Source organism: Limulus polyphemus, unplaced genomic scaffold, assembly GCF_000517525.1.
Source record: "Limulus polyphemus unplaced genomic scaffold, Limulus_polyphemus-2.1.2 Scaffold400, whole genome shotgun sequence".
NCBI classification, from domain to species: domain Eukaryota; kingdom Metazoa; phylum Arthropoda; class Merostomata; order Xiphosura; family Limulidae; genus Limulus; species Limulus polyphemus.
Genome location: NW_013666010.1, coordinates 435,636 through 443,252, shown reverse-complemented (window position 1 = coordinate 443,252; position 7,617 = coordinate 435,636). Strand labels below are relative to the sequence as shown.

Below are 7,617 nucleotides of genomic sequence, written 5' to 3'. Positions count from 1 at the left end.
AAAAAAATTTTAAAAATAGTCACATGCTCATCATGTTACCTCAGTTCTAGAACTACAGGAAACATCTAAAGACCACATCATTGTTATGTCACATTAAAATACTCTACCAAACAAAATATATAATACAAATAATTATATATATATATATATATAGTGTGAAACAATATTATCTGAAAGAATTTTACTAACAGCCTAAGAGTATTTAAAAAAAACAAGTTGAAGAAACCTCTCTGTTAGGCTATTGAGGAGAAATTGAAGAACATGTCAGTCATGAAACTACAGTTTTGATCACCTAATCAACCTGCCCATTTATCTAACCAAAGAATACACTTTTTGAAACTCAATAAATCTTACATCCACGTGTATCTGCACTATGGCTATGTAAATTTTCTCAGTACATTCTCCACTGTACTAAGAGTATTTTATTCATCAAATATTTCACTTTAACACTCATATTATAACATAACGGACATACTTTAATACTGAACATTATAAGAGGGTTAAAACACTCACCATTCTCTGAATTATAGCTTTTTTTTTACAGAAATACATTATATGATGATTCAAGAGCTTTCACCAATGATCCTTCTTGTCAAAGCCATCGGCTTTATTTCTTTCATAATGTTACATTTATATACAAACCAAACAAACGTTTTGAAGATGGTTTGTACCCATTGTTCTGCAAGCATCTGCAATGTTTTTGTAATTTTTATAATTTCATTTTCATATTGACTAAAGAATTCCTTCAATTTCCACCTAACACTGGACTCTCCAATTAACTTAAGTAGTTCTCTTAATATTAATTCAGTTATTTCTGTTCTATTTTTCTTCTTACTGTTATCCATTAGCACCCTCTGATATACTCTGTTTTCCACAACATTCCTTGACATAGTAAACAAAAACCTACTTTTCATAAATATTATTGTTATGTACGTTCTTCCCATCAGTACTTTACGTAGTCACCTCTCTCACTTTCTTGTTATAGTAATACATTTGCTCTCGCAAAGAAACTTTCTTGTCATGCTCTATAGATTGTGAACTGTCCACCAAATAAGGAAATTTTCACACATTCCACACCATCCCATCGACTATTTACAACCATTGTTTGTTTAATTTAACAAAAAAACTTTAAAAATGCATTAAATACAGCTTCCGTTGTGATAATTTAGGTAGCAGTTTAGAGAAACAGATCTTAACTAACATTCAAAATCTGTTCATTTTTATATGGTACAAAAGTCTATTCTAGCAGATTTAGTTCTTTGAATGAAATTTTTTCCACTAGTTTTAGCCCACCATATGCAGCTCATATATTGTAATTGCTAAATTTTTCCAAAAAATTAAACAGAAAATTAATTTTAGAGAAAAAATATTATGCACAGAAGTAAAAATTTCAACTACCAAGTTATAGTGTCATCTGAGTTGAGAATAATGAACAATAAACTAAAACTTTCATAAATTACCTCCTACCATTTCTCTACAAAAATTTATGGTCTCTTAAAGAAAATGGTGATACAATGCATCATGATTTCAGTGTTGACCAACATGACTTTTACTCCAAATTTCAGCTGGAAAAAAGTAAGAAATATTTACTTGTGAACCACATCAGTCTTCACTCACTTTCTTCAAACAAGATGGATTAGAAATTATTCTGTTCAACATCACCAACCTTTTTTCCAAATTAATGTCTACAGCTGAAATTAACTCAGTAAATGGCTGTATGGAATTGATAGGATGTTTAATCAACTCAGGCTTGTAAGAATTTTTTGTAGGTTGATATTATTTGAGTGCTTCCAAGTATGGAACTTAAAGATCAATTTTCCTTATTTCCCTTAAACAATAGATACGTATAGTTATTAACCTGTTAAACTTGTGGATAATAATGTACCTAGTCCCTAAATTGTAGTCCTGATTCTGGTACATCTTACAAATACCTTTTCTTGACTTATACTGCCCCCTATAAGTGCAAATTTTCACTTGCCTCTAGCCTTGATACTCCCACCTACCCTCACATACAGCCCTTAATCACTTCTTGTTTGGCAGTATTACTGTTTGGATGTGTTTTCTGACAGATTTTCTATTTATATGCTCGAATTACAGTTTAATTTTTTTTGCCTACATAATTTTTTCGAATTTTTTATTTGTTTGAGAATTATTTTTGGAAGAAACATTTTCCTAGTCAAATCCACTTGTCATACATGCACAATTCCATGTGGCATCTACCACAGATGCAGTAACTACTACAGTTGCTTTACTTGACACCTCAATGGCATTTAAGCAAACTTTATCTGTTCAGGAAATAGTGGCTGTGGTTCATAGGGAGTTTGCTACTTTTATATCAGCTTCTGAGCACCTGATTATTGTCCTCTTATGCAATGTGAGGGTTTGCTTGAACATGATGATGAGGATATGGACAGTCTGTTTCCTCCTCCTATCTATGCCTCACAGTCACATGTCATTTCAAGGGAGGTGTCCAGTAAGCCTCATCCATTAAATATGTTATGTTTTATCCTTATCTCCAGTTTCCTGTGATTCTACTCCTGCCCTTCTCAGTGACAAGCCATTGGGTTATTATTTAGTGTTTCCTAAACCTTACGGGATATTGCGGTTCATGCGAATCATTTTGGGGCCCAATATGTGAGTACGGGTGTCAGTATGCCTCGACCCCACGTACTTTGGACAACCATGCTCTGACATGTCATCATTCTGACTTTCCCTGCTTATACTTGCAGTTATTGAAGTCACTCATCCCTTTATGGGGATTGAACCCCACTACTTCAGTTTCCTTTTCCTGCCTACAACAGGCAACATGGCTCAGTAGATTCATGTTTTTGACTCATAGTTCGAGGGTTGCAGGTTCGAGGCTGGCCCATTATACTGTTGAGTAAGACATTTTAATCCACTTGTTCTAGTCTACTCACCTGTGTGTTGGGTACTAGCTCTTAGTTCAGAGTTGAATTGCAATGAACTGGCATTCTGTCCAGAGGAAATGGGTCACCATCTAGCTTGACAGCACCAGCCCTTTGTCCTTTTTTAAGTTACACAGTGGAAGTGCAGTAGGTTTATGGACTTATAATAATCAAATCTTGGGTTTGATTCCACACAGTGGACACAACAAATAATCCAATGTGACTTTATTCTGAAACAAACAAATAAACTAAAGTACTTGGAACAAGTATTTGACTGGGATTAGGAGGAATCCAAACAGCCTGATTATGAACATGTGGACTGGTGCTCTATCATCATTCTGTCAGCTCTGAACTGTTCCTTGGTCCTCCCACATTTCATCAGGGAGTCTACTTAGCCATTCATTGAGTTTTCCTTCCTGGTTTGTAGATAACAACAGTCGATGTGTCAATTGCATACCTACACATTTACATCTCCCCTGCATCCTGACGTTATCTTCATTTTGTCCATTGAGGGTTTGTGTTTCAGTCAGAGCTCTTCAGTTCGAACTCACCTTGTCTCCCCTACATATTCTTTTAAGTGGTCTGGGCTTCGCCCATTTTTTTTATTCCCGTGACCTTCGTTTCTATTATTACATGGATGACTGGCTTCCGTACAGGCTGAATCTGTAGTTCATACTCTGTTTCTCCTAAGAGTAGTGGCTTGGGTTGATTGGTGCAGGTGGAGATGTTTTTCCCACCCCCTACATACTGCCTAGTTTATCTTGGGGTGTTGTTTAATTCCCATATCAGTCAGGCCCAACTTCTTCCCTTCAGTTGAGGGCTATGGTACTTCTAGTTTGCAGCTCTCCTCCCATAGTGCGAGAGGTTTTTTCTCTTGACCACATTTTTTTGCTTTCAGTGGATTTTGTGGGTCCAATCCAGAGGAGCTTTGTTTGGGATCCTTTTGACACCCCTCTTATCCTTCCTTACTGATTGACTTTGCCTAGTGGTTGGATTGGGACATCACCCCTATAGGTGTTCCTCTTCCTTCTCGATCAGAACATCACCTTTTAGGGATACTTCCTTTTTTGGTTGGGTGCTTATCTGGTGACTTGGGAGGTTTTGAGGCAGTGGACTCTTGGAGTCCTCTCGCATTTTCAATCTCTGGGAGCTCCTTACAGTTTGTTGGGTTTGTGCACTTCCTTCCAGCCCTTCAGGACCATCGATGATGGGGTTTTCTGACAACTCAACTGTCATCTTGTACATCTTCAGGCCAGAGGCACTCAGTCATGAGACCTCTGTTTTTGACCACTGGTCCTTTTGTGTTGGCTTGTCAAATTTAGAGTGCTCTGAATCTCTTCATGGATTATTTATCACATTCTCAACAGGATTCTCCCCTTGGAGTGGTCACTGGATACATGGGTGTTTCAGGGGCTGTTCCTGATCTGTTTGCCTTTGCCTGTCATCTCAATTCTTAGCTCCATTTCTTTTTGACTCCTGTTCCACATCCTTTGGCCTACCCTCCCATTTGGCTGCTTCTTCATCTCCTTCCCATCATCTAGACCACTCTGAGTCGGGTTGTGTAGGTGATTCCACTTTGGTCAGCTTTGCTGTAGTTTTCACTTCTGAACTAACTACTTCCTCTCCCTATTCACCCACCCTCCTACATCTGCTCTGGTCCAGCATGTGTCATCAGTTTGTTCCCACTCTCTGACTTCATGTATGGCTTTTGTTCAGTTCCTGGTCTGGCAGGCTGGCTTCTCACAGCATATGGCATCCTTGTTTTCCCTTTACATTAGTCTTTCCTTCATGGGCTGTGTACCAAATAAATGTTTCAGTTTTCAATATGGTTCTTTTCCCAGTTTGTTCTTTCTGCCCAACACTGTGGCTACTTGGGTGGATAATTCTGCTTTCACACCCCTCTCACTTCCTTCCTTATCACATCTCCTGATTGCCTACTCTGTCCAGTCTGGGCTCTCCACTACATGGGGCACACACTCTGATTCCTTCCCTGGTTCTCGCTCCTGTTGTTTCTTCCTTGGAATCCTTCCCAGTCCCATTGACCTTTCCACAATTACTTCACGATTGGATATACTAGTTGATTCTCCTGGCTTATTCTTTCTTTTATCCATAGGATTGTAGTCTTTTCTGTGTTTCTTCCCATCGAATTCATCACTTTTCCATGTCCCTGGCCACTCATTTCCATCATCTTTTGGAGGACATTATTAGTGCCAGTATGTGGCCCACTCCCTATACCTTTACTGCTCATTATCTTCATTACATGACCATTGCTTATTATATGAGGTTTCATATTCCTCCCATCTCCATTTTGCATGCCACGATTTCTCTTTGAGTGGGGTCAGTGCTCCCATCTTCTTCAGTTTTGTGCAGGGGTGTTTGTTGCATATTTGGATCCTGCTTAGTGACGAGTGTTGCCTGATTAGGTATACTTATTCTTAAATCCGCACTATAAGACCTGTGTGTGTGAAATATGCCCATTGTTTGGACTGGATGTTCCTCAAGACCACTTGTAAATATGCCTTGCAGTATTTTGTAAACATGTTTGCCCAGACCATACACACATGGACTAATATGAGTAAAGCAGACAAAGATTACTGCCCATCCCTGACGATCTATGTCTTTTGAGTCTCAGGATCAGTCTGCTTTTTCAAAATAAAGTATCAAAGTCACCTATTGCCTTGTCTCCAGTGCATCATTCCTTCAGACTATACAATGTGCTATTTTCCCCCTTTCTTCTAGTGAAGTATGGTAGTCGTTGCCACTTACCGGTTCCTAGTCACTGAGGTGATGAACCATGGAGACTTCCTCCTGAGTGTGCTCTACCCCACTTAGTTGAGAGGAGAGCATTGGTATTCTGCTGGTGTAGATGGCATTGATGCTCATCCTGCTGCGGACCTGATGTACAATTCCAGATGTTGCCTGTTGATTGACGATGTACTCTACCAACATGCAGTTTGTCCCTCTGGCTGAGATACCCTACTTCCTACTGTCCCCTGGATGTTGGTTTGTGGTTGATATGCTTTTAAAAATAATCTTATACACTGAGATTTTTAAGAATGTGTGTCATGATATAAAAGACTATGTTGTTGTTGGGCTTAGGATTTTTCTACAGTAGGTGTCTATGACTTGTTAGTGATAAATTTAATGATGAATAAACAGCACGCACTTCACTTGTTTTCAGTATAATATATATATTCAAAACATGTTATTGTATGTACAATTCTTCAACACTATAGATATTATGGGCATATTATAAATACTGTATATGTAGTTCTCTCCTTCTTGTCAAATATCCACTTAGGCCTATTCAATTTCAGTTGACAAGCCGAACTATCTTCTCTATTTCTATCACACTAGTATTCTCTGTGATTCACTAACAGTTGTGGTGCAAATTACCATAATCGTTTAGTCTTCTTTCTTCTGAAGATCCTCTGTTCTTTTTGTCAAAGTGCGCTCAGGCTGATTCAATTACTTTAGAACCACACTTTTACGGAATAAAATTATTTTTCGTATCTTATTTTCTACTGTTAGTTTCACTCTAACATATTAAACATTAGGCCTATATCAATCATTAGGCCTATCATGTCTACGATACTTAACTGCAGGCTAACTTTATTCTCTTTGGCTATTATCTGTCGGTGTGCTGCTTCCCGCTTGTCTCATGCTATTTATATCTTTGTTACCTAATCGTCTGTCCACCTTCTATATTCTCAATGTCAATATATTGCATGCGACTTTCGATATTCTCAACATCAATGATTTATCAACAAAACTTCCTACAATCATCTGCTTTTAACACTTGTTATATTAAAAACTAAACAATAATAAAATATTCACTCATAAAAGTATATTAATTAATAACATTTAAACTAAACAGTCTTTTATATTATGACAATGTGGAAAGATTTTTTATATAAATAGCACGAGTGGCCAAGCTTTCATTTTGATTATCCATGATTCTATCCAAGAATCCAGTACATTCTGGTTTCTGGTAAATTCTGTGTAGTGGAAAGTCGTAAGGTGTTTGGCATGAAGGATGATGCACTTCCACCTTCCTCAGTCGTATGCTATCAATTCATTATCATCAGGAAATTCAGTAGGTACTCTCTGTGAGTTCTCTAGTGACTTAGTTGTTGTTGTAGAGTTTGGAGTCAAAGAAATAATAGTACAACTATCTTTGACCTGATGTTTATCTTGAAATGGTCAATTAATATGCTGTCTTTACTAATCAATCGAAAAAAATATTTGACTTGTCAATAGACTTGCTGCTAACCTAAACATGTACCCAAGCCTATACATGAATTGTAATAATGATTTTTAGCACCCAATCAGTTGCAAATCTATTTTTGCAGATTGTTAATGATACAGAAGCCTCAAAACCACATTTGGTCAGTTATTTCTAACCTTAACATGTCAATATAGTATTTATCAATCTATATTGACCATCTTATGTATATATATACACTGGTCACTTAATGATATTGTCAATACCTTTTCTCTTCAAACACTTCTTTGTGCACTATAGATGTTTCTTCTCTTTAAAAGCATAAACATACCATTATATATTAGGTCATCAAGAAATTAATGTCACTTTCTTTTAGATGAAAAACCAGAACAAAACATTTATTAATTGAAATAGTCTCCATTCTTATCGATGATGCTTTTCCATCTTACAATCAGGTTGTTAATGCCCTGATTAAACAAATCACTT

General features: G+C 37.1%; 1 protein-coding gene across 3 annotated transcripts in view; it reads left to right on the top strand.

Moving 5' to 3' along the window:
- Positions 1 to 7,617, top strand: part of LOC106457984 (isoprenoid synthase domain-containing protein-like) — a 43,014-nt gene that overhangs the window by 6,653 nt on the left and 28,744 nt on the right. The gene's annotated exons all lie outside the window — the stretch shown is intronic.